The sequence below is a fragment of the Danio rerio genome, chromosome 16, assembly GCF_049306965.1.
Source record: "Danio rerio strain Tuebingen ecotype United States chromosome 16, GRCz12tu, whole genome shotgun sequence".
In the NCBI taxonomy this organism is placed as follows: domain Eukaryota; kingdom Metazoa; phylum Chordata; class Actinopteri; order Cypriniformes; family Danionidae; genus Danio; species Danio rerio.
In genome coordinates this window covers 6,774,291-6,799,791 of record NC_133191.1, presented here as the reverse complement: position 1 = coordinate 6,799,791, position 25,501 = coordinate 6,774,291, and the positions used below count along the sequence as shown (strand labels likewise).

General features: G+C 39.2%; 1 long non-coding RNA gene across 3 annotated transcripts; it reads left to right on the top strand.

Moving 5' to 3' along the window:
• Positions 1-2,019: 2,019 nt before the first annotated feature.
• Positions 2,020-25,016, top strand: LOC141378153 (uncharacterized). Of its 3 annotated transcripts, XR_012391952.1 has the most exons (4): positions 2,020-2,116; positions 9,140-9,378; positions 20,812-20,886; positions 23,945-25,016. It is a non-coding gene; the product is annotated as an uncharacterized lncRNA (long non-coding RNA). The 3 variants fall into 3 exon arrangements; XR_012391954.1 differs by lacking the exon at positions 9,140-9,378 and having other exon boundaries at positions 23,945-25,015; XR_012391953.1 differs by lacking the exons at positions 20,812-20,886; positions 23,945-25,016 and adding an exon at positions 9,902-10,039.
• Positions 25,017-25,501: the final 485 nt, after the last annotated feature.

Below are 25,501 nucleotides of genomic sequence, written 5' to 3'. Positions count from 1 at the left end.
GCCATGACATAATAGCGTTGTATTTCAGTGTGTCTTATTACGTCTTACAGTGTGTTGCATTAATGCATGAGTAAGGCTTGGTTCAAACCAATTAGCACGCTCTACTATGCAACTTCATTAATATTCATTTCTGTCATAGTGTTTAGACGACAGTGACGCCATGTTGTGTTGGCAAAACCAGCGTGAAGTGTTGCTTTTATAGTTTGCTGCAGTTAAGTTTTGTTTTCGTTTTCTCCCTGTGAGAGCTCAGCTGGATCACGTGTGGATTAACAGTGTACGCAACGCTCGACAACAATAACTTACGTGTCTAAGGAGGATTATTGTTTACCTGAGAGCTGTTCTCATCTGCAAACGCTGAGATCCGGATTCGCTTTAGTCTCCTCTTAATAAAGACGCGGCTCTAGTTGCTGGTGATTGTCCTGTCTCTATAGATTTGGTAAGTGAGCGACCAGTGCTCTTTGTTTATTCTGTTTGTTCGTATCGAACAAACTATTGCACAGAGTGTAAACATGTTAGCACCACAACCAAACTTTAACCTCGTGTAGGATTTTTGCCGCATTTTGGAATAACACATGTGGCTTTCTGATGCTACCTGCTGTGTGCATCTAAGTTTCCGAGAAATGATGAGTTTTTTTTCTCTCATTCGCCGTGCGGTATCAAACATTGCATGAAAAATACACGCTTACAGCAGTTCCTCGCACCAAATATCTCGTTTGTCGCGAGGGACATGAATGAATTCTCTGAATGAAAGACAGTTAAAGTCCATCATTTAATAATTTGGCAAATAATTTGACTACAGATGCCCATGTAAACACAGTCGCGTGCCCAAATAGACACTCCCACACCGTGCCTCTTTTCTTCCTCCGACACTCCCCCCTAAACAGAGCTGGACACGCCCACTTTTCTGGCCTTTTCCAAAGTAGAGGTGTGAAAACACCCTGCTGAAACAAGGGAGTTTCATGGCCCTTTAATGAGGGTTAAATCTTCTGTGTTGAGGAGGACCTCAATAGCAAAACCATCGACCAAATGCCCAGTACACCATCTTTCCGCTGTGCAAAGAAGTGCCCTGAGCCCATGACAGACGAAGAGCCTGGTTCAGTATTAGCTTCAGTCCAGCATTAGCTTCAGTCCCTGAGCCTGGTCTAGCGTTGTCTCTAGTCCCTGAGCCTGGCCCACCATTGGCTAGTCTTTAATTTCATTCAGTAGTTTCAGTCAATAGTTTTAATTTCATGTGTCTAAAGCAGGTCGCACACCAGAAGCGCCGCTCGGCGCCGTGACACGGCGCGTACATGACAGTTTAAAGTATCACACACCAGACGCGCACATTTGAATGATATTTAACATGAAACTAATCAGATGGCGCTCTGTGGCGCGGCTGAAAAATGAACTGCGTCCTGAGCCATCGCCGGGCGCCGCCGACAGCCGCCGACTTGCGGCGCCGGTGTGTGTATCCTGATAGAAACCTATGTTTAGAATTCTAAAATACATGGCGCTGCGTGGCGCTGCGCGGCGCGCCGCCGAGCGGCGCTTCTGGTGTGCGACCATTGTAAGGGTGCACTAACACTAGACTATACGAACCATGCGTTTCCCAGTTCGTTTGGCAAGTGTGAGTGCTCCAAATCATGCCCAGTCATGGTTCAGTTGGCCGGCCCTGGCCTGGTTGGAAGAGGTGAGGCAAAGTGCGGTTCAGTTGTGCTCTGGCGCAGTACTATTATAGTGTGAGTGAAAAGCGTGCCTGAGCCTGAAACTGAAGATGCAACGTAATTTTTAAGGGACTGTTTGATATATTACTTTTCAATGAACACAAACTGTCATAGTTTATTAAATGCAAACCCCTTGCTGCACATCAGCTGCACCTTCAGCAAACCTCCCAATACGTGCAGCATGAGGACTTTTATGATAATTTGTAACAGTTTTTCTTGTCACTATTTGAGTAAGTTTCTAGCTCAACCATTAGGGGGTGATCTAGGTATTGAGTCCTCAACATGCTTAAAAGGAGGTAGAGAAGAAGCAGTGGACAGGAAGTATTGTGCTCAGCACGGGGAATGGCTTCTTCACTTCGCTGTGCTTTGTTGGGGCTCTCATTTGAGAAACATTTTTGTTCTTATACTCAGATGTAAGTAGGCCTGTTATTTGTATATATTTTGGTTTTGTATATATGTTTTGTGAGGTGTTGGCAATGTGTTGATTGTATGTTTGTTTATATGCGGAGGGTTTTTGTATGATGCAGTTTAAGACCTCAAAACAGGACCTGGACAAAAAAGGGACAATCCATCTTCGTATCTGCACACTTTCATCCCATGGCCAACCCTTGATGAACTGTTTTGCTGAAATCAACGTTTCATGTGTTTCACTTAAGGACTGATGGTATCTGTTTTGTTTGCTTACTAGTTTCTTTTTTTGTTTTTTTTGCTTGCTTTAAAGACTGGTTTACATCAGAAGGACTGTTATCAAATGCTCATATCTATTGTAAAATGAGTTTTTAAAAGTGAACTCTGCTGATTGTCATATTCCTAGTGTGTTCCAGAATTATTTATATCCTGTTGTCATATGCACTTTTTTTAAATACACATGACTCTCTGAAAGTTATTTTGTGGTCCCTCAATTTCTTTAATGTAGCTTCAAAAAGGTAGTTGTTACAAATTTATGAGCGTTAAAAGTGGATCTGTTCTGCAAAATATAAGACTGCATGTCACTGCATCCCACAACAACTAAAATAGTACTAAACGATATAACTAAAGCAATCTCTACTGTGCTTAACGAGAGCGCTTCTTTTCCTGTAAAACTGAACAGTTGCATCACCAATGACATAAACATGCTCCGGCTCAGAAGGTAAAAAATGAATTCACGTGCAGGAAAATTGCCAATCCCTCTAGTAAACAAACCGGCATACAAAATGTCGCGATAAATGTCGAATGGAGGTACGATAGCACTAACTAATTGTAACCCTGCTCATAGTATACTATATTATTAATATACATCACATTAGACAAGCTATACATTTGGAGAATGAAGTATTAATGCATCGCAAACGACGAAGGTGCATTGTGCGACACTTCAGGAGAAGGCGTGAATTAATTTAGCTAAACTGCGACATGCTCATCTTCCGGAAATATTACCAACAATCCCTCTCTCTCTCTGTTTAAAATTGTTGGCAAAGCACTGTCAACAAATATTTTTCCTCCACATTCCATACTGCACAGTGCATTGGCCTACGGCAGCTGGATTAGTCCAAAAAGGCACGGTACTTTTTGCTGTTGGGTATATTTTAGTTCAGATCATATTCTCATTCTCCTCTTCAAGGAGGTCTTAGTAGCTTTTTTGGTCTACTTTTGGTGCGCACTTGAGTGTGATTGCTACATTCACACCTGCCAAAACGAACCGCACCAATAGGGAAAACGAATTCTAGTGCAATTCAACTGAACTAAATAGGGCAGGTGTGAAAGCACCATAAAGGCTGATTTATACTTCTGCGTCAAGCGCACGTGTATGCTATGGTGCAGCTTCCGCTTCGAAGCATAGCCGATCTTCGTGGCCATCGGCGGCGCTGATGCGCACTACTTAAAAATCTAACGTGTAGCACAAGCTCTGTGATTGGTAGAGCTGACGAGTGTGGGCGGAGGTGAGAGCTGCACGAGCGTGATGCAGCAGGTGTTTACAAGTGTGGAGTCCCGTGAAGGAGCTCCGGATGGAAACTACTGTTTTGTGTTTACCTTATGATTAAAGTTGTTGCATGTCCGCCGGTTCCTGAGCGAATTTGAGCCACTTTTACACTAAGGAAGCATTCAGATAAAACAAAACACCAGCGAAGGAACTCAACACAGAGGAACAAACACCTACTGCCAGCTAGCGTTTCGGAAGTGTATTGCAGAGCAACAGAAACAGCTAGCAGAAGTATAAATGCACGGCTACGCGCAAGGCTTGCGCCATGGGTCACGTCGATCACTTGACGCAGGCTTTAGCCTCAAGGCACTGCTGTGAGACTGATCCCAGGTTGTCGCTCAGGTAAAAATCCCTTGAGCCCCCACTTCAAGAGTCTGATGTATGTCTCATGCCTTTTTTGTGGAATTCAGCTCTGATCTAGCTAGTTTATTAATGACGATTTACATTTGTTTAAAGTTGCTATTATTTGTACAATTTATTTGTTGCAAATTTTTATTAGTTTTTATTATTGTTTGTTTAGATAGAGATGTATGCATCCCCATTCGAACAGGCTCTTCATGCTTTTGCACACAGACTGTCGAGACTTTTTAGACCGTAAGAATGCAGGGTTCCACACAATTCATATATGCTGTTCCAACCCAAATCAATTAAGTTAGCTTAGATGTTTTTACAGATATAAGTGGATTGAACCTCAAATTATTAAGTTTAAAAAAAATAAATCATAAATTGTGTTGATTCCGCTCATTGCAAATAAGTAGTTTGAACAAGCAACAAAAATATTTTGTTTGATTGTTGTTGATCAATTAAATAAAGGAATTTGATTAGCGGTGCCACTTAATATCTATATTATTAGGAAGCGTGTCAAAGTTTGCCCTCTGGGGCTTTTCCACCTTGCCTTCATTTTTGACAAATACACAATCAAAACAAGTAATAATGTGTTGTTGCTCATCTGAAGTTTTATTTTGCAAATTATAAGGCCTACTATGGACCCCATGGGATTTAACATTGTGTTCTTTATTTCACAAGTGTATATTTTAAATATTAAATAATAAATTAAGCTAAATCAAAGTTTTAGATCTATCTAAATAGTTTTAGGTAAATAGCGAACAACAAATTACAGTCATTTTCTGATTCCTCAAAGAGCAAATATAAAGCAGCACAGATGTGTAAAGGAGATTTTGCCAGTCGCTATGATGTATGGTATGGTATTGCCTGTCGAGCTAGCCTGCCGAATTACAACCCTTACATTGAGAAATGAAGGATGGGTGCCTTGTAAACAAGTGGCAAGTGTCCTGAATGACAGTTCCTAATCCATCATTGTGCTGTCAGAGTTGTTGGTCCGGGTGCCTGACGTCCCTGAAAGAAACGCTGAGAGACATCTGCTACATGTCAGTCAACATCATGGACTATCAAAAATCATACAAGCACCAAATATGCAGTCAGCTGCCTTAGAGGTGATTACAAAGATCTGTCCTGCATGACAAGAGTGTTATGTCGCTGCCTCCTGACTTGCTAGGAAGTAATGGCATTGCTGATTTGGTTGTACAACCCATTGTGATTACATGTGCTTTATTTTGCTTCATGTCAGTATGTCTCACACTATTTTAATATGTATAAATGCATTTTACATGTACAAATGTTCATTTTGAAATTAAAAAATGCAGTCAGCGATTGTAAACGGCAAGTCAAGGATTGTAAATGTATTGTTCTCACTCTCAGCACACCATTCAGCCATTTAGTTAACTGGCTCTTTTTATATACAACGTCATGTAGCTGTGAACCATATGGCAACCATGTCTCTTGTTGCATGATTGATGCGTGTAAATAGTAATTGCAACCCTGAAATAAATCATTGTGTTTCCGCCATTTATCCTGAGCTCATTAAAAATAAAATTGTATTTTATTTATTTTATTAAACAATACAATTTAGAAATATCTACCTATTTATCAGCATCCCATGATATTATATCAATGGTAACATACCAGTGTATATGTGACAAACAGACAAACAGTGACCTCATGTTTATACAAAACAGAGCATGTATACCAAGCTTTGGTGGTATTGTATTACTCTAATGCTAATATATCTGAATTGAGAGAGAGAGAGAGAGAGAGAGAGAGAGAGCATGCATGGGATTAAAAAAGAGAGCAGTTATGTATGTGTGCGTGTGTGAGGGAGAGGTTTGTGACATTTTGTTTGATGATGAATTGCACCCCAGTATCAAACTGAGAGTCAAAAGCATAGGAAGATCCACTGCTCAGTCGAGGTCAATATGACCCATGGCATCACTTGTGTGTAGTCGTGTCATTGCATTATTATTAATGGCATTACATGATACAATTTTTTTTTTTCAATACTTAAAGAGGGTCTAGGGTCACGCAAACCCCCAATGAGAATGTCGATGAGAATAACAGATTAAATTTAGAATGATCTGTCAATGTTTTAAAGTTTTGCAATGTATAAAGACAATTACTGCTGTTTATAAAATTATATTTTATTTAAGATCCACAAAATAATATACAAGGCTCCCTATTTACTAATCTATTTACATATGCATTTTTATTACAAACACCCACACTAGTGTTTTGTCATTATAAATATTGCAATAAAATTTATTGGTCCGATGTAAAGGTGTAACATTTTGTAGTGTCTATTTAGGCTAAGTGCAAAAAGCGCACCTTGTTGGAATGAGCTATTTGAGGGATTGTTGTGAGACAACAAAACTAAAGAGCGCAGCATACAGCAGCAAGAGTGGCGTAGCTCGTAAAGTGCAATGCAACATGTTTTGACACGTTTGGTCATGAACTTGGTTCGAATCCAGCGTCTGGTTTTTTTTGATTTTTTTGATTTTTAGATTTTGCCTACTCTTCATCACAAGGAAGACAAGTAGGAATCATTAATAAGTGTGTGTATTTTGTTAAGCGCATTTGAGCATCACATATTATTTGCATATTTATTAAATGGAAATGCTTCCAATTCACGTATGCAAATTCGTCTTCAGATGGCGCTTTTATAGCAATGTGCGTGAAGTCGATCGCTCCGATTAAACCGGGAAAACCGGCGATCGCTGCAAATTGCGCTTTAATATTTGGCTGGTCAGCTGTATGGTATGGAAATCTTATATACCTGCTAGACATGCCCATACAGCTGCCATTGCACGACTCAAAGATACTTTGTTGTGTGCAATTTAACATAATTCCAGTAGTCGCCAATGGAAAATAAAACAAACACACACAAGAAATGCACGTACGCCAGGCATGAAGTTTGCGTGGACCAGCGCCCATTCTAACGTTTTTTTCATTGTTAATAAATCCAAACGTGAGCGTGAAATCTGGCGTACGCAAAGTTTTTGTGCATATGCAGCATTGATACTTGAAGCCACTGGTGTTTAACTGCATTGCTTTATTGCATTCCTGCATTGGGCTCTCACATACTCTGTGCTACTTTATAACCATGGTGGATGTTTCTCTCTGTCTCACGCTGAATCCAGTCGACCAATTACAACAGACTGAGTCATGGGACCAATCACAGCAGATTAGCCTCATGCAAATGAGGGGTTTGGGAACAAATTAATCACTTAAAAAATCATATGGGAGTCGTTGGGAATACCAGGTAAAAATAAACTGCATGTTATAAGACAACGAAAGTGTTTTTTTGATCTTGCATGTAAATCAAAGGTTGTTGGAGACCTCCAAAATATGACTTTTTAACGATGCATAACAGGGGCTCTTTAAATCTCATTCAGCAAAATGAACACATCTTTATTTTGAGCCATTTGGTTCATTTCACCAGAATGTAATTAAAATGTTATGCTAATAGGCCAAATATACTTAGCAAACATTTCAAGCAAAACTACAGCAGCCAAGTCTGAATTAATTGATACAGAAAAAAAATTAACTCATTGTTTAGCTGGGTCTTGAGGCTATGCATTCTGTTCAAGTCCCAATTGCTTAAAGGGATACTTTGGCAAAAAACATGTGCAGACTCACCCTCAAGCCATACAATATATAGTTAAATTATTTTCTTCAGTAGTACATTAAAGAGGATTTTTAGCTGAATGTAGTGTGTGTAGTGTCATGGTATTTAGCCCATGATAAGCTTCGGTATTGGTTTAGTTTGCTAAGGGGGCAGGGTTTGTGCTGTGGCACCAGCAATGTTATGGAACTCTAAATTCACTTTTAATAACAGCAATAATCAAACATAAAAACTTTATATAATAAATTTATACAGTGGCTTTACATGTTTCTAGTCAGCTCCAATTTGGGTAAATTAAAACTAAATAACTCCACTGCAATCAATTCAGCTTGGATATCGTTACACACATGATAAGGTCTCATTAGGAGTCACGTGTACTGATTTTGACTTGTTTGTGTTTATTTTTATATCAACTATTCACTTGCATTAATCAACCACATTAATCACATCAAGACCACAAATTCAGCAAAAAAAGTCACCAAAATCTTGAATGGCGAGAGCACAAATTAACAAAAATATACATTTTGGGCTCAAATAACCCTTTGATAACTGTAATGTGGCAACACGGTGGTGCAGTGGGTAGCACGATCGCCTCACAGCAAGAAGGTTGCTGGTTTGAGCCTCGGCTGGGTCAGTTGGCATTTCTGTGTGGAGTTTGCATGTTCTCCCCGTGTTCACGAAGGTTTCCTCCAGGTGCTCTGGTTTCCCCCAGAAGTCCTAAGACATGTGGTGTAGGTGCACTGGGTATGCTAAAACTGACCATAGTGTATGGATTTTCCCAGTGATGGGTTGCAGCTGGAAGGGCATCCGGAGCATAGACATGCTAATCTAAAAGGACATGTAGAGACATGCACATCCATGCATAGCATTTTGTAGTTTGTTTGGCCAAGGATTTGTTCACTAGCCCCCCTCCAGTCCCAGAGCCCAGCCTGCTTGCACCTGCAGATTACACGGAGTGACCGCTTGAACCAAGCCTGATATTTTGTCCGACCAGGTGCATGAGCTAGCAACATCGCCCGGCCAGTTCCATCCAGCTCGATGTCTCCAGAACTCTTGCTCAATCTCCCACTCTATTTGGTCCCATTTCTGCTGGTTCTAAGGATTGCCTCTTGGTTGTCCCTGGGTTGTCTCTCCTGCTTCTTGCTGGTGTGTCCCTCAAACTCAAGTCTGGCCCCCTGCTGGGGCCCCTGACCCACTGAACCTGCCTTGGACTGTCCCTCCTGTTCCTCCCTGGTTCTCAGCCTGGACTGCCATTCCTGCTGCCCCGCCTTTCTTGTCAGCAAGGGTCCCTAACCTACTGACCATGCCTGGCTTTGCCCTCCCTAGTTTGTCTGTCTGAGCTTGGTTTGTTTTCCCTCCCTCCATTTCTATATCTTGTTTGGTGTTTCCTTTAGGGTCGCCAGGTGGTGAGTCTTTTTTGGGTGGGGGGGGGGGGGGGGGGGTGGGGGGGGGGGGAGTCAGGATTGTTTGGAGTCTCGACCCTGGTCCTGTCTTCTCTAGTTTTGTCAAACAGAGTTGAGCCAGAGTGACAGTCCAGGGTGGCAGAGGGACACACCGGGAAGGAGCAGGAGAGACGACCCAGGGAGGATCCAGGGACGACCTAGAGGCAATCCTAATAACCAGCAGAAATAAGACCAAAGGGAGAGGGAGATTGAACAAGAATTCTGTAAACTTCGAGCTGGATGAACCTGTCTGAGTGATGTTGCTGGCTCATGCACCTTGTCAGACAAAATATCAAGGTTGGTTGGTTCAAATGGTCAAATGCTAGCTGGCTGGGGGGTGGGGATTTGTGGTATGGGGGTTGTCTAGTGTCAGGATTCTTGTTGTGAGTCCAGACCCTAGTCCTGTCTTCTCCAGTTTTGTGCTCGTCTCGAGATTTCATCTTGGTCACACTCGGGCCAAGTGTTTTATTCTCAGTACCTCAGTGTAGTTGGTTTTGGTTTCAGTTGGTGCGGGGATGGAACATGCATGTTGCATATGTGAGTGTACGGTTAGTGTTTTCATTTTTCGTGTGCTCCTGTATTGCGTCTGTGTTGTCAATGTTTCTTGCACCTGTGTTTACACTCGGCCTTGTGCTGTTATGTGTGAACACATGGTTAAGAGCTCTCATTGGCTGCATGTTCTAGCACATGGCTTATGTTTTGTCTTGGTACCATGTGCTCTCCTGTCTATTGTCTTGTCCCACTCACCTTGTGATAATTTGATCATTATGCTCATCTGCCCGCTTGTCAGTTTATTGGTTTTCTTTTCCTATTCTCTCAGTGTGCTCTGTCCTGTGCTGGTCCATCGATGAGCCCTGCCCAAGACAAGTCAGTTGTGTTATGTTGCTGTGTTTTTCCCCCATGGGGTTGTTTTAGTGGTTTTTGTTTCTTTTTATAATAAAATCCTTAGTTATTTGCATTTTGGTCCTCACCTCATCCTTCCCAACACCTAAGCCTGACAGTAAACAATAGGTCTTATAATCTGACTAACAGTTTAGATGTTGTATTCATAAAATAAAGTATATGGTAGAGCCATTGAATGCATAATTTGACTGGTTACTCATTGCTTACTTAATCTGTTCCCACAGGATCAAATTATTGAGAACACCGAACAGCTCTGACCTTTCTACCGTAATCCAAGTGGTTTACATGTAGGAACAGTACGTTTGTTGAAAGTTTGAGAGAAATCAATCTGGACCATTAGAATCTGTTTTTTTTTTATACATCGAAAATGGTTTATTTAGAATTTAATGAAAAAAAGGTCAATTTATTTTGTTTTGTTTCATTTGTTTGGTGGCCATGGCTTTAAGATCAGCTTAATTTTAATTTAAATATTTTTGTGTTTGGATAAAAAATACTAACATTTTTTTGTAATTGACAAATTAATAACTTTAAAACGGAATACAACTGTACTTACCTCAACTTTCTAGGATTAAATCACATACACTGAGCCCTCGGATATTTTAATTTTGCTCAGGATGAATCGTCAACTAACACTGCTAGGTCAGCCGTGCGTGTCCAGTAAAATCTGTCACATCACTCTGTTCATCAGAAAGCAGGTTTACAAATGGAAAATGGAAACAGGACAGCCCTCGCACCCATTTCCACCAGTCTGAAGGTCAAGGCAAAAGCCGGAACAGAAAGCAAAAGGCAGAATGAAAGCAAAATGTTTTGATGTATTGTTTTATGTATGTATGAGGGAGCTCAGAGGAGAGCAGGGCAGAAAAATCAATAGCAGCATAAAACTGATTTAGTGCGTGTCATAAAACATAAGTAAGTGTTCCGAGATGGAGTAAAGCAAAGTCTCAATTTAATCTACACAAAAGCTGCACTGTACTGATGAACTGATACGTTAGAGAGAGAGAGAGAGAGAGAGAGAGAGAGAGAGAGAGAGGCACAATAAAATCTATAGACAGACACATAATTGTCATATTAAGACTTTCGCCGTGTGCTGTCAGGGGTTGCTAGTGCTCATTTATCATCTGGCTAATGGCCAGGGGAATCAAATCACAATTAAAATGTGCTCAATATTGTCCCTGAGATGTTTGGCAAGCGTTCTTTTTTTTTTCTTTTTCTTTTTATCGATACTCCGCCCCATAAATCAGAAATGTTGTGACGCATGTAATGGTTTATGGGGAATGGATTATGGTTTTATGGAGCTAATGCCGCAGAACCACTCATTTACACAGATCAGCAGTGGGCCACATCAGGCTTTTCTCGCTTGCATGCTCTTAGCTGTTTGTGCCACACACATTTATCTGCTGTGGAGCTGTTCCTGTATGCTGCCTAAAAGGGAAATGTGTCATTGTCCATTCTGGTCTCACACTTCACTCACAATTACCGCCATACCTTCCATGAAAAGGGCAAATTAGGAAACTCTTTTGACAACATTTTGTTGTCAGATATTTCAATCAAGTAATTATGATTAAATTATGATATACTACAAAAAGTCCTCTTGATTTGAGAACCATTCAGACAGTTGCGTGGCTATTTTTTATTTTGATAATACCTTAATTGCCTTCTATATCTGAGTAAAAGTTCAAATTTGCGATGGACACAAGTTTAATATTATGTTACATGCAATAACGCATTATTAGTACTAGCGTTATTGTAACGGCATTACTTTTGATAGTAATTAATACTCAGTGTAAGGCAAGCTACTTGAAAAATGTAGTGAGTTAAGCTATTAGCTACTGAACTTAAAATGTAGCTTAACTACACTAAAAGCTACCCTCTGGGAAATGTAGCAAGCTAAGCTAAAAGCTACATGGCAAAAGTAGCTAAGCTACCTCTAAGCTATTTTTGCAATTTTTATTTTTAAATCGAAGCAACTTAAACCCAAGTCAATCATATCTTAGTGATCAATAAAACTGTCAATGAAACAAATGAGGCATTACAGTTCAGTTCAATTATTCTCAGCAAATAATATGCTGTACACAAAAAATTCAATAAAACCAGGTGTTACACATTTAAAATGCTATAGTAATTTATAGTAAAGAGAAATATTTAAGAAGAAGTATTATATTGTGTCTGTGTATATATGTGTATATATAACTCTTCATTCTTTTATAATTACCACAACAAATTTAAGGACTTCACTATTTTGCAGTTCACAAATATTATAGTACATACTATAAACAGTGTTGCCAGATTGGGTTTGGTTTTGAATTGGATTGTGCAGGTAAAAAATGACATGTGCTACCCGTTATTGCGGGTAGTGAAAATTTGGGCAGTTTTGCAACGGCGTGCCCACCAGCCCTGGGGCCTCATGTACGAAGACTTGCGTGGAAATCTTACTAAAACATTGCGTACGCACAAAGCTGTAAATGTGCATAGGCAGAAAAAATTCAGATGTAAGAAACACTGCGTACGCCGAATCTCATGCATATTCTTTTGTACATCCTAATGAACGTGAAACTGAGCGCAACATGCACGAGCACAAAATCCCTTCCTGCCTCCTCCCCCGGATGAATATGCTAATGACTATGCTAATGGCAAAACCCAACGAAAAAGAAATGGCAAAATCAAGCAAAAAGAGAAACTTTGAACAGAATGTGAAATGGAGGTGCTGCTTTCGGAGGTAGACCGGAGAAAAGTGGTGTTATTTGCAAGTTTGTTCTCCGGAATTAACAACAAAAGAAAAAAAATAGAGTGGGAAAGTTTAGCTGATGCGGTTAACACAGTTGGGTCTGAAAATCGCACTGAGTGCATTAAAAAAAGAACTAGTGTGGTTTATATCTGTGAAATATTGCAGTACTCTTAGTAGTCTCTGTGGCGCACCTCGTAAGACGTATGAGATCATGTTTTGACACGTTTGAGCATGAACTCGGATCGAATACAGTGTCTGATGATCTCTTTCTTCTTTTTTTCCCCGCTACATATCAGATTTTGCCAACTATTTATCACGAGAAATACAAGTAGGAATCATTAATAAGTTTGTGCATCATATCTTATTTGCACATTAATTGAATGGAAATGTTTCTGATTCACTCATGCAAATTCATCTTCAGATGGTGTCTTTATAGCAATGTGTGTGCAGTAGATAGCTCAGATTACATTGGGAAAACAGGCGACCGCTGCAAATTGTGCTTTAATGTTTAGCGGGTCAACTGTATGGTATGGAAACCTTATATACCTACTAGATGAACCCGTCTCATACAGCTGTCATTGCAAGGCTCAGACACTTTGTAAAGAGCAATTTAACACAACTGCCTCTAGGAGTCGCCAATGGAAATAAAACAGACACGCACAAAAAATGTGCGTACGCCAGCCAGAAAGCTGCCGTGGAGCTGCGCACATTCCCACGTTCAGTCCATCGTTAGTAAATCCAAACGTGAGCGATTCTGAGCGTGAAACCTGGCGTACGCAAAGTTTTTGTGCGTACACAGCGTTGATACATGAGGCCCCTGGTCTTCACTTACAAACGCTTAGAACGATTGTGATCACCCAAGGACACAACATCTTCATCTTCTCAGGCCCAACTTCTTAGCCCCAACCTCAGCTTCCCAGCTACTCAGCCCTAGCCCCCACCCCCATATAGTTAAAGTTAAGCTAGTAGCGTCACTACTTTTAGCAATGCTACTGCTCAACACTGCTAATAATGTAACCAGGGGTGTAGCAACTGGGGACGGGGAGGGGGTGTATCCCCCTCACTTTTAGAGACAAACCATTTAGAAACAGTTGTTTAATAATTATATCAACGTAAACTATTGGATCTCATTCAAGTGTCCCCCCATTTTTAAAATGTCGGCTACACCCCTGACTGTAACGCATTACTTTTTAAATTATTAACTCAGTTTTCGTTACAATATGATGCGTTTGTCCATTACTTGGTAAATTCATTCAGTTTTACATCTTGTATGCATCGGAGACATATTAGTCAGAGTTTTTCCTTGGAGAATCGTCAGTCTAAATCGACCAGTCATTGGCTCCTGTACTAGTAGGCGGGGCTTCATTCGCCATATTGAACGTTACACTTTTCCGCATTAAAAACTATACAAGTGACACGTCTTGTACAGTTTCAGAAATACAGGTACATGAGCTGTCACTGGGGTGGTACCTTTTTAAAAGGTACACATTTGTACTTAAAGGGTACATACTGGTACCTCAAAAGTACATATCAGTACCTAAAAATTTAAGAGTAACACTGTTGTACTTTTTAGGAACTAATATGTACCCTTGAGGTATTAATATGGAACTTATAGGTACAAATTTGTACCTTTTAAAAAGTTAAAAATTAGGCCCGATAGGGCCCGAGCCCGACAGAATTCGACCTGAACCCGAACCCGTTTCATAGCCTGACATTATTCAAATCTGCACTTGCACACAGCTCTTTTGCCTTTTTTTCAAGAATGAGTCATTTATATGTTTTAACATAATTTCTTCGTAAAAAAAAAAGCGTAGGCTATAGGCCACTTGGAAGTTGGAACAAAGAAATAAAAGTCCTCTGTAACATCAAAACATGTCAGCACTCTAAATAGGCCGAGGTACATACACGTAGCCTTTAAATTGGCCAACATACCAATGAAAGGAAGTCTTAACAAATTAAATTAAAATAAATTATAAATTATGACGGGTATTCTGCCGGATTTGTTTCGCCACGTCTCTTCACAATCTGGCCTTAAGGTGATGGTGAAGCTGAATATTAAAAGAATAGCCTAATGCCAACATTAGCATGTATACTCTGTCTACATTATGATTTTATGGTTTAATTAATATTTATTTATCATTTAAAAACCCTTTACTCACCAAGTTTAGGTGGGGAGGAGGAACATTCTTAAATCCACTGTAGATGGCTTTAGCGCAGTCCTGTGCTCAGGATGGTTCGTTCAGCATCACCGAACAACTTTTCACTGCTGCTACAGGCTGAGATATATAGTTCTGATCTGGCTAATTTTGCAAGTTTTGGGTAGGATTGTTTGTTCATCTTCTACCAGCCAAGAACATCCATTTAATTTTCCACAGAGGTTTTGATGTCACTTGTGACTTCGTCATCTTCCCTGTCATCTTGCTGTACATATATTGCTGTTTAGCGCTCTACCGTAATACGCAGTGTAGAGTGACCGCCGAAATACCTTGGTGGCTAGAATGATCTTTTTTTTTTTGGACTGGCATCTGTCCTGATCGCAGTCAAAATTCGCTCTTTTTGACTTCTCCGTCACCTTTTGTTTTAGCTTTGCAGGAAGGATTTTAATGTTGTAACAAACGATTTGATTACTTTCTCGCGCTAATCAAAATGCATCACTTGACTGTTCATTTACTGCGTAAGCCAAGCCTGGCCCCACCCCAACTAACATGATAGAATTTGAACCCGAACCCTTTGGTACCCGTCGGGTTCAGGCAAATTTCTACAGCTCTAACGTCTTGTGTATTCTATCGTCTTTGTCCTAATGTAACATTCAAATGATTTTTGACATAAAAGAAAAAATCAATCATTTTAACTGGTACAATGTATTTAAGGCTATTCCCAAAAATATATCTTCGCAACTAAGACTTAAGATTTTGTGGTCCAGGGATACACATAGGGTCTCTAATCCACCGGAATGTCTTTTTATTGTGTGATAAGCTCACAGCACCCAGAGGAAATACATGACAGCAAGGGAAGCACATGCAAATCAACAATAAGGTCTCCTAGCTCGGATGGAACTTGAACCAGTAACCTTACTGTGTGGCAGCCCTGCTAATATACTAAAGATGTGTGTGTGTGTAAATAAGACAGTTGCATTGTGTCAGTCTCGCGTGTGCATGTTGATCATGATAAAGCTGTAAGCTGTGACATCCTCCAGCTCGGGCCTGTAATTCAATCTGCACTTGAGATTTCTCTGCGCGAATTCTGGCTTTCAGCATCAGCATCAGATAGCCTTGCATCTGCCTAATAAATTCACATGACAGTTCATGAAACGCTCCCATAACCAGCGACACCAGATGATTTTCCGCTTCTGACAAGCTCTTGTATTGAGTATCATAACAGTTACTTTGTCTTCATCCAGAGAAGGAGAGTAATATCAATCCATTTGATGATCCAGCAAAGCGAGTCAAGCACTTCTGTATCAATCTTCATACACTGCTGCCGGTTGTCTAACAAAAAGCCCAGAAATGGGATCATTCAATCAGGGGCCACTGGCTGCCTGACTGCCTCTCTCTGCGGCTCAAGTGCTTATAGCTTGCTGTCAGGTTTGCTCTTGTGTTCCTTTCCTGTCTGTCTGCCTCTCTTTCTCTCTTTTTCTATCTGTCAGCTTATGTTTGGGAAGACCCGAATACAGCTGTTCATTCAAAAAACATGAAAACACTATACTTGTTTCAATGCCTGAAATCAAATCCAGTTTTAAATCCAGCACTTTGCATTTATTAAACATATTGTTGACTTACAGGTCAAACATGACTAAATTATGTTTTATTTTAATGAAGTTTAATCACTTTCTAAAATGGTTGTCGTAGAGGGGTCAGTTTTGACAACTATTGCCAGCTATAAAACCATTTATTCCAACAATCTCATGCCGTTTCTTAAATTTTTCATTTAGTGGCTAACTCGTATGAATTCGTACGATCTAATTCGTACAATTTGCTCATCCCCCAATGAAAGTTGGGGTTAGGGGTGGGGTTAGGTGCCACGCCTTCTTTTTAAAATCGTAACATTTCGTACGACTGAACTTGTACGAATTCGTACGAATTAGCCACTAAACTGGCAAAACGTAAAATACTAACGTTTTCTTGTGAGATCAGGCTGTTTATTCTGTGTGGAGTTTGCATGTTCTCCCTGCCTTCGCGTGGGTTTTCTCCGGGTGCTCCGGTTTCCCCCACAGTCCAAAGACATGCGGTACAGGTGAATTGGGTAGGCTAAATTGTCCGTAGTGTATGAGTGTGAGTGTGTGTGTGGATATTTCCCAGAGATGGGTTGCGGCTGGAAGAGCATCCGCTGTGTAAAAAAACTTGCTGGATAAGTTGGCGGTTTATTCCGCTGTGGCGACCCCGGATTAATAAAGGGACTAAGCCGACAAGAAAATGAATGAATGAATGAAGTTTCATAAACTAATTTCGAGAGGAGCATGTGATATGATTGAGCACGACTGGCTGGTCATCTGTAATCAGTATGAATCCGATCAGAGTGATCCTAGTTTACAATAAATGGATCGGTTTCTCCATACTGCTCTATTTTTGTTTTGGAAGAATCCCCCCTTCCACCCCATCTCCTCCTTTTCCTCCTTTTTCCAAGAGGAAGCTCTTGAGACCTACCTGATCTCGGATCTCCCAAGATCCTTATTTGACCGGGCGGGGGTGTATATTTTTTTATTTCTTATTTTCATATCCCAATGTTGACAGGTATGGCTGAAGGTAAATACTGTATATCAAGCTGTAGGGATGCAACAATACAGTTAGCCCACGGTTCAATACATACCTCGGTTTTCATTTCGGTTCTCATGGCTTGACACGTGTGTTGTTTTTTTTTTATTCTATAGGCAATAGGAACAGTTGGAGGTTAAGGAGAAAAAAAATTAAAATGATTTATTGCAATACTCATTTTGTTTTACTTAAAAGCCAAGAGAAGGACACTAGTTCCTAGTGTATTGTAAAAAAAAATTAACACTGAAATCTCACAGCTGCTGGTGGTAGCCCATGTACAAACTGGGGAACACATAAAAGCCCACATCTCCAATCGCCGAAAACAGCTGCAAATCTTTAGCAATAAACACCCGCAGTGCCTTTGTTATTTTTATGTGTCTCTCACAAACAGTTGGGTATGTTTGCTTATTGACATTATACTTACCGGCAAAACCGAAATGTACTCATACCGTAGATTTAAAAGACGCTGGCGCTTTCTTGTACTGTTGCCTCAGCCTCACTTCACCGCCGCTCGCAATGTTAAAGTGTGGAATGATGTTCAAGCGCCCCCTAACTTTTGAGCATAGTGATTGGATATTTACTCGGGGGGAGGAGTTTCCTCATCTCAGCTCATGGATTTAAAGGCACACACAGTCAATTCGGGGAGATATAAAATGCACATAAATTATTTAAACACAAAACTGAGAAAACCGCAATTCACATGTGCGTATTGAACCGTGGAGGTCGTACCTTATGGTTCAATATTATATTGAGAACTGTGGCATCCCTATCAAGCTGTATAACAAAGTTGCCACGGATAATGTCCTCGTTTATTTCAAAATTAATCGAAAACATGACTCTAATCAGATTAAGGAATGCTTTTTATGTTTTTTTTACACTTTATAATTAACCTATTCTATTGAAAACATAGGAATTTTATTAAAGCACATTGTAGTTTAATGCCGAATACACTAGTCAAGCTGCACCTGCCTTTGCCTTGATTTGCTCACTGAGGATTTCTGAGTTGTGGCATATCCGTTGAGCAACAGGATGTTCATTACAAAATAATAATAACAATTTAAAACATACCATTAGGCACACAACATAAGATGTTAATATTAGGTTAGATTTAGATCATGATGTCAGGTGACCAAAATTCAATGTCCAGCCAGCGTCTAAGGACAATATTATTTTGACTTCAAATAACCGGGTCAAATAACGTTGATATTTGGTTGATTTTAGGTCGTGTTAGAAAGTGTCATAGTGGTAAAGTCCACACAACGTCAAGGTGTAACATGATTAGACATTGATATTTGGTTGATTTTAGGTTGATTTCAGGTTGGACATTGACGTCGGCCTGATGTTGGGTTCTGACGTTCAAACAAAGTCCAACATCCTCATGAAGCTGGGATACATTGATGTAACCGAAACATTTAATCAAAGTTATTTTTTTGTACCTTAAACAAATAAATTTACAAATATAAATTAGAAATGACAATGTGTATTAAAAGTATTAACCCCAACCCTCCCTAAAATTCTCCCTCTCTTCTCTGATGGGATGGCGGGCCAAATCAAAGGGTGCCATGGGTCAACTTTGGTCTGCAGGCCCTAGTTTAGGCTTCTCTCTTTTAGCGGTTTAATGATGGCAGGTAATTTTTGACCCGTCGGACAAAGGGAATACACAGAATTCCAAGACCACACAAGGGTTAATACATGATTGTTGTAAATTTGTATAGAATTTTGAGTTCTTCCAATCGAATTTTACGGCAAGTCGTAACTTTTTGATTTAGTGGCTAAATCGTATAAATTCGTATGATCTCATCCATACAATTTAGTACGATTTGCTCATCCCCCAATTACGGATGGGTTTAGGGGTGGGGTTGTGTGCCACGCCTCCTTATTAAAATCTTACATTTTCATACGACTGAACTTGTACTAATTCATACGAATTAAGTGACAAAACGTAAAATAGTTACGTTTCCTCATGAGATCAGGCTGTTTTTAGAGTTTTCCTGCTTCATGGAATGATTGTTTCTGGTTTCCCTATCCTTTGTCCATTGTACAGGAAAACTGTGCAAAGATGTGTCCGGGTAAAATACGACTCAATCAACAACAACAACAATCAAGTTTAACCCTTCACTGTAGATAGATCTAATCATGACCTAATGTTCTGTGAAGATGGGCCTCTCATATTCTCTAATGTTGGTCTCTTTTCCACAAATCACTGGATTATTTTTTTGCTGTTGAAACCACAGGCTAAAAGAATAGATGGGATTTGATGGAAAAACTGAAATTGAAACCCCTCTAATACATAAAAAGCGCTTTAACGCACTCCGTCATTTGTTGGCGGGACCTGAGGGCTGCACTCACATCAGCAGAGCAGTAATTGGTTCCTCTAAATCTGCTGACTGCAAAAAAAGCTAACTATTTTTCATCAGAGCCTAAGTAAAAGAAACATCAAAAAAGAAGCTGTTGTCTTTATGGTTGTCTTTGCGCTAAGCGGACACATAGCACAGGTCCGTGTTGGTAATTGCACGAAGCCCTCATGGTCATCCGGAGAGATTTAATATCTGGTTTAGATGGAGAGCACCACAGTCGCTCGGCATTTTTCACTTCATAGAAACTCTCAATGATATGACCCCTGCGATCAGTCAAATATCCAGGGCTTTTTAAATTGCAATGTCTTCTTAGACTTTTAAGTACTTGTGGATTTTTTTTTTCTCCGCCAGTCTGCGCTGGCCTTTGAAAATCTCTGATTTAGCACTGTGGTATTAGCTCATTTTTCATATCTATTGTTGGCTTGTCATGGTGTCATAGCCGCTCCGCCAGCCTGTTAGATCAGTCCAAATGTATAAATCACTGCAGATCTGACACACTCATTTAATTTGTGCGGCTCTGCTGTGGTGGCGCAGTCTTTAATTGAAAAATCCCTGCTCCACCCGCTGAGTGAAAATATTCCCTCCTTTTTATTTTATTTTTATTAACAGATATTCAGCATGATTTCCCTCAGTAGCCTATCGACTGCCCGCTGGGCACTTTGTCATCTATCATTGTATATTGTATTAGTCAATTGCCTTGACTTTCTTTGAGCTCAAAAGTTCTTAGGAAAATCACTTTCCATATAAAGACTTCATGGATATTTATAGAAATCTACATTCATGCAATCTTCTATGCTATGCTGGTTCCGAACCCCAGAGCCTGCATTATTTTTTTCCATCTGTGAAATAAAGTAACAGGTACTTAATGTAGCAAAAACAATTTGTCCAGTGGTTATTTTCCCCACTGAAGGCGTGCGTCACTCGCTAAGGGCTCTCCTTATCACAGCGAGGCTAATACATTTTCTCACTGTGCTCCGCTGCTTTCATTTTACAGCTGAGGAACTCAGTGGCTTCACGCTGCGGCTGAAATAGGACCCCAGTTACCACAGCAGCCCCACAGAGTGTTTAGGTAAGTGTGCAGAACAAATGCTGAAGTCTTTCAAAAAGTTTTCAATCGTTTCGATCACTGTTCTTTGCTGGCTTTATAAGCTGCATGCACCTACACTGCAATACGAACTTTCATAACACGGGTAAAGGAAAGCAAACCTAAGTCAACCTCCTGACACAAAACTAAAAGTACATACAGCTGAGGAAATAAGAGACTACTTGAGAAATCTCCCTTGAATAAAAAATGAAAAATAATGTCATGATTATGAAAAAAAAAACATTTTACATAAACTCTTACATACACACGTATATTCATTACACATAACAATGGAGGTTTTTAATATTTAAAGAGAAAACTAAATCCAAAACTACATAGCGCTGGGTGAAAAAGGTGTTTGCCCCCACAACAACCCAGAGTGTGATGGTCTGGGGCTGTTTTTCTGCTTCAGGACCTGAAAGATTTGCTGTCATAAATAAAACCATGAATTCTGCTGTACACCAAAATATCCTGAAGGAGAATGTCCAGCCATCTGTTAGTAACCTCAAAGTTCTGCAGTAGGACAATGATGCAAAGCACTCCAAGTCCACTTCTCAATCTCTGAAGAAAAAAAGAAGACTTTGGTGTGGCCTGGTCAAAGTCCTGACCTGAATCCAATTGAGATGCTGTGACATGACCTTAAAAGGGTGCTCAGAAACCCTCCGACGTAGCTAAATTAAAATTCTGTAAAGATGTTTGAGCCAAAGTTCCTCCAAAGCCCTGTATCAGACTCATTGCAAGTTATCAAAAATGCTTGATTGCAGTTGTTGCTTCTAAGGGTGGCACAGCCAGTAATTAGGTTTAGGGGCAAACAATGTCTTTGATTAATGTTTACATTTGTTTGATAGTATGAAATTTTAAAATGTGAAAGACATGGTCAAAAATACAAGGGACAAACACTTTTTCACACCACTGGATGCATATATTTCTTGGTCATACTTTATTTTAATGGTCCGTTTGTTGAGTTTAAGTTACATTGCATCTAAATGCCAACTCATTCTCATTAGATTATACTGTATGTAGACTGTTAGGTTGAGGTTAGTGTAAGTTGACATGTACTTGCAAAGTTTCTTATAGTCAGTTAAATGTCTGTTGAAGGAGGAGTATTAACAGATATTAAGTAGACATTCTACTAATACTCAAATGCAACATCAAAATAAAGTGTTACTCATATCTTTGAAAAAAAAAAAACTAATTTGTCCAATTTTGAATGCTATGCCATCATAAATAGTAAAAATAACCCATCGAAAAAGGCTTTAAGACCAAGGGGAATTCAGGAGTGACTTCAGTTAAAAGTTTTGGCAAATGCAATAATGACGTAAGTGACATCTTTCGCTAATGTATTGTTTTGAAATAAAGAAAATATTTGACAAGTAACTTTTATCATAAATTTTGGACCTTATTATTGAAAGAAAACATGAACAATAAAAAAGTATGAAGCACATTTACAAGAGAGGCTAGAAAAATTGTGTAGCTCACTTTTTATTATTATTATTATTATTATTATTATTATTATATCAATTATTATTTAGAATTGTATTATTTATATTATTATTATTATTATTATTATTATTATTATTATTATTATTATTATTATTATTATTATTTTATTCACATGGCCAAATTCTGACTGAGAAAAGTTGAATGTGCTGGCCAGTTTGTTAATTGCCTAATAAATTACCATTTTTAAAAAAAACTTTTTTCTAATGATTTATGATGTAATTCATTTGTATTTTAAAAAATAAATATTCGTCATTTCTTTATTTTAAATATTTAGTAAATATTTTTGGTACAACAAAAACTGTGGTTATGATGACAAGCTAATGCAGCTAAAAGTGAGGCTTAAAATGTCACCTAAATGCAGTATTTAAATCTCATGATTAAATAGAAAATGAGGTGAAATAAATAGAAATAACGGCAAAAAGGTCCACTTTTTGAGAAAAAAGAACCACCCCTTTCACCAAGCTGACTACAGGCCTGCTATTAATCTATGTCTTTATGTAAGAAGAATACAAGAGAAGCAGGTACAGTATGAGTACAGTAGGTTTTAATTAGCACAATTAATTATGCCCATAACATTATTTAATCAGTAGTTTTCATATCGATGTTTTAAAATTATCACATAAAAGCTTCATAAGCCTTAATTAGCAGACTATTTGAGAGTAAAGGCATGTCATGGTGGACAACTTTTTTTTAAAAGTCAGAGGCCTGGACTGGATTATGGAGGACTGCACTAAATGTTGCCTTGTATCTCATTTGTAACATAATGTGTATTTATATAGCACATTATTGTGTATGGCCAAACACCCAAAGCACTTCACAATCACGAGGGGGTCTCTCCACACCACCACCAATGTGCAGCATCCACTTGGATGATGTGACGGCAGCCACAGGACAACAGCGCCAGTGCTCTCGCCACACACCAGCCAGCTATAGGCCAGTTGGGTGGATGGGGATGATTGGGAGGTCATGATGGGTAAGGGCCGACGGAGGGAACACCGGTGTTACACCCCTACTCTTTACGAGAAGTGCCAAGGGATTTTAATGACCACAGAGAGTCAGGACTTCGGTTTAACATCTTATGCGAGAGATGGTTTAATCTCTTTATTAATCTGGGGTCACCACAGTGGAATGAACCGCCAACTTATCCAGCATATGTTTTACGCAGCGGACGCCCTTCATTGACTCTACGGTCAACTTAGCTTATCCAATTTACCTATAACACATGTCTTTAGACTTGTGGGGCAAATCGGAGCACCTGGAGGAAACCCTGCACGAACACGGGAAGAACATGCAAACTCCACACAGAAATGCTAACTGACCCAGCCGATACTCGAACCAGCTACCTATGGCACCAACGTGACACCTCATTTGATCTTATTTGAATGAAATAAAAATCTTAAGGTGCATCCTTTTTCCTTTATTCTCAGCATGTATTCACACATGATCCCAAGAAATCCCACGTCTCTCTTCTCTCCACAAGGCATTTTGGCCTGTGCAGAGTTTCTCAGTCTATTTTTTTTTTCTTCTCACTGCTGTTAAGGTGTTCTTGGATGGACGATTTATTTTGGAATGGAGCTCCCCTCTCTCATCATGTCAACTAATTTCTGGCAATTTCTGGCATCTGTGTCCTTCCTCAGTGAAGTGGAGGGCTGCTGGCAGCTGTGTTTTACACCACACTGCCCTGAATACTCTATCAACCTCCTGCTGTGCCACACATCATCACATGATCACAAAGACCCGAGACCTGAGACTCTTCATCTCTCTGTGTCTCTTTCACCTATGAACACAATATGATAAATCTCGTAGTAAATACTACATTTACTAAAAGAAAGTCAAGAAGTGCCCCTAGATAGATGTGTTTACCCATTGTAAGGACCACCCATTGGCCCAAAAACAAAACCCAACGGTTAAGGTTAAGGTACGCTGTAAGGTTTAAGGTTTAAATTCACTCCTTTTGTTTATTTAGGATCAATTTAATTTCATGATTTATTTGACTCCATTTTTAAATTATTCTCAAATTTAAGTTGGAATATTAGTTTTGTTGCGATTTTATTAAGATTTGCCTGGTGGTTATGCATGCACTGCAAAAAATGCTTTTCTTACTTAGATTTTTTGTCTAGTTTCTAGTCCAAATATCTAAAAACTCTTATATCAAGAAGAATTTTCTAGACAAGCAAAACATACTGTCTTGTTTTAAGATATAATATGCCAAAATTAGGTGAGTTTTTCCTTAAAACAAGCTAAATAATCTGCCAATGGTGTAGGCAAAATAATCCTATGTCAAAAGGAAAAACAAGATTATTTTGCTTACCCCATTGGCAGAATATTTATCTTGTTTTAAGGAAAAACTCCCTTAATATTGGCATGTTATTTCTGAAAACAGCACAATATATTTTGCTTGCCTAGAAAATGCTTCTTGATATAAGAATTTTTGATATTTGTACTAGAAACAAGACAAAAATATCTAAGTAAGAAAAGCATTTTTTGCAGTGTGGTGCTGAATTATTTCTAGAAGCATATTACAGAAATATTTTTAAAAAGTCATATTATATCTTCTCTGTGGCTATTCTATTTTATTTCTTTCACATTTTAATAAATGAAATAACCTGTCTCCCAGTGTGTCAGTTTCTTTAGGGATCATTAACTTGTGTGTTTTTTCATTAACTGTATCCCTTTATGTGTAGTAATTAGCTCAGAGGTGGCCACAAATTAATTATCATCTCTTATAGCTTCTGCGTAACCGCAGTCTGTTTATATATTTAACCAGTGTTTAGGTAGCAATTAACACTTTACAAAATAAATAAATAAAAAAATACAATTAGGGAGCTATAAGTATTTAATCAGAACTTCATGCAACAAGCCAGGTTTCACATAGAACTGTACCTAATGATCTCCAACCAGGAAACACACTTTCATGCAAGATGTGCTGATGGTTGTTGAACTATGCCACAACCGTAGACCATAGTTTATTTAGATTGACGTTGTAGGCATTTTGAAGCAGATATTTCAGAGCCCCTATTATACATTAAATAGGGTCATATTTTGGTTGTAAGGGTCTCCAACAACAGGCTGATGCAACCCGGGCTTATTGTGGAAA